The sequence below is a fragment of the Octopus bimaculoides genome, chromosome 7, assembly GCF_001194135.2.
Source record: "Octopus bimaculoides isolate UCB-OBI-ISO-001 chromosome 7, ASM119413v2, whole genome shotgun sequence".
Taxonomy (NCBI): Eukaryota; Metazoa; Mollusca; class Cephalopoda; order Octopoda; family Octopodidae; genus Octopus; species Octopus bimaculoides.
In genome coordinates this window covers 52,451,444-52,454,220 of record NC_068987.1, presented here as the reverse complement: position 1 = coordinate 52,454,220, position 2,777 = coordinate 52,451,444, and the positions used below count along the sequence as shown (strand labels likewise).

The 2,777-nt window shown below is 40.0% G+C and overlaps 1 protein-coding gene across 1 annotated transcript in view; it reads right to left on the bottom strand.

Annotated features, from left to right (window-relative positions):
- The window catches only part of LOC106873978 (uncharacterized), a 1,133,216-nt gene that overhangs the window by 845,705 nt on the left and 284,734 nt on the right, over positions 1–2,777 (bottom strand). The gene's annotated exons all lie outside the window — the stretch shown is intronic.

Here is a 2,777-nt window from a genome sequence, read left to right as displayed (position 1 = left end):
CAGGGCACACGTTCTTATATATATATATATATGTGTGTGTGTGTGTGTGTGTGTGTGTGTGCGTGCGTGCGTGTGTCTATCTAGCTATCTAACTATCTATCTGCCTTTATATTTATCTATCTATCTATCTATGTATATGTGTATATATATATGAACACACATGTACGCAGCAACGCACATATACACAACATACACATACATACACACACATACGCAGGCACGCACAAAAACATACACATACACACACGCGCACCCACAAATACACACACACACACATACAGACATACATACACACAGACACGTACCCAACACCTACAACCCCACACAAACACACGCAAGCACATCCACATGCAAACATACACACGCACACACACAGAAGACACATACACACACGCACAAACATACACACACGCACACACATCACACGCACATACACACGCACACACACAAGGAACATACACACACATGTAAAAACCAACTCACTTACACAAACATGCAAATGAACTTACACAACTCTTACACACACACTCACTCACACACACACTCACACAAACAGACACTTACACACACACACACACACATGTTCACATACATGTACACACATGCAAATGAACCCACACATAACTCACATACACACACATCAAACAGTGACACATACTACGAATATACACGCACACACACACACACACACACACACACGAAATAACCCACGTGCGATCCACAAAGCAAACCGCACGCATATACACACACACGTACACACACATACATATACACATACACACACTCTCCTGTCTTAGAAGGAACTTTTTCACTCTCCTGTCTTAGAAGGAGCTTTTCCTCCACCATTTCGTCTTCCGGTCCTTCCACAATGTAACCTCGTGGACATCGGTGCTGATTTTTTCTTCCTCCGTTTTCCCCTTCTTTGAACTTTCCTTGTTTCCGACGAAGAGCTCCGCTCGAAATGTCATACTCTCTCTCTTTCCTTTCCCGAACGTCTAGTAACACTATCCGTATCACGTCCTCACGTTGTTGTTTTTTGTTATTGTTTTTGTCTTTTTTTTTAACCTATATATATATATATATATATACATGTGTGTGTGTGTATATACGAAGACCTACTGGAAAGTAGATTGTCCGACACCATTCGCTCATGGTGGCTAAATGATGTTTACTTTTGAACATAATCCCCCGATCCACTAATTCCTCCATTGGTTTTGCAGTGCATGGATCCTGTTGGTACATATCCTTTCATCCTGTCGGTCAAAAGCCATCACAGCAAATATGACGTTATCACAGTGATATTGGTTACAAGCCAAGTGTTTTCTTGTGCTGGCCAACAAATTAGTTAGTTATGACTAAATCAGGAGAAGAGGGAGGGTAATTAACCCACTTCAAAGATGCATGGCGAATATTTCTGCTTAGGGATTACCACTTCCGATACCTGATCAAATGTGCGCCAGGCTGATTACATCACGGAAAAATTTGACAATGTGTGAGGCAGATTCATTTAGAATGATTGTCCAGATGGCACAAGACCCCATTCGTCAGTGTTACAGTGCGTTTGGTCATGATAGCATTTTGTAACTGGCACAGGAAATTGACATACTACACTTTATTGATAGTATGGACCTTTTCATATCAGTAAATACACTGCCTTTTGCATCTTCCCAAAACTAAAGCCATCAACACATCCTCACATATGAAACACTTTGGAGCCGGTGAGGAGGAGTGTTTTTACAGCATCTATTCGTCTTTGACTCTGTCTCGATGGGATGAGCCAACACTTATTCTAGCTCAGAAAACGTTCAAGGAATCTAAATGAATCTGCCTCACTCATTGTCAAATTTTTCCGTGATGTGATCAGCCTGGTGCACATTTGATCAGGTATCGGAAGTGGTAATCCCTGAGCAGAAATATTCGCCATGCTAGGTTCATTGCGCAGAACATTTTCACCTCTCTCACGGAATACGCCAAAAGTAATAGGAATGTCATTTATTGTCAATCACCTGTCAACCGTCAGCATGTGGTGAATGACATCAATGTTTTCCACAGTGGTAGCATTAGCAGGAAGTCCAAACTTTGGGTCGTTTTCAAGACTTTCCCGTCCCCCACCAAATTCAGATGCCCACTTTTGCACTGTTGATAAAACTGGAATCATCATACACTAATGTGGAAACATGAATGTCAATGAGGACAAAATCGTTTTTCTGCGAGCACTTGATAATCCCGCGATGACAAATTGCGTCTATTTTTAGACGTCTCTACTAATTACTTTGCAAGACTTCTTTGAACAATTGTCAGTTTCCCTGGACATACACAATAGAGTTATTAATAAAAAGCGTTCGCATTAATGACTGTAATGTTTCGCAGCTGTACAATGTGATTCTTTCATAGTCAGCCTATATAACTTCAGTCCCACTTCCTATAAGTACGCATATATATATATATACTATAATGGAGAATGATGCTTATTAATTAGGTGTATAACAGTTACTAAAAGTAAGCAATTATTAAAGGCTTGACCGTCAGGAATTTCGTCATAAATACATGTTCCCAAAAATTTCTTGTAATTTCGATTTTTGAAGTGTATTGAATATTTCAACTACAAGTTTTTTTACAAACTTAAATATTCGTTGCATTCACTGCGGAGTAGAGTTTAATGTTTAATCAAAAATATTCGTTGCCGGCAAAATGTTCCGTTGTTATTTGCAACGGTATCTTACCCTTCTCTCTCTCTCTCTCTCTCTCTCTCTCTCTCTCTCTCTCTCTCTCTCTCT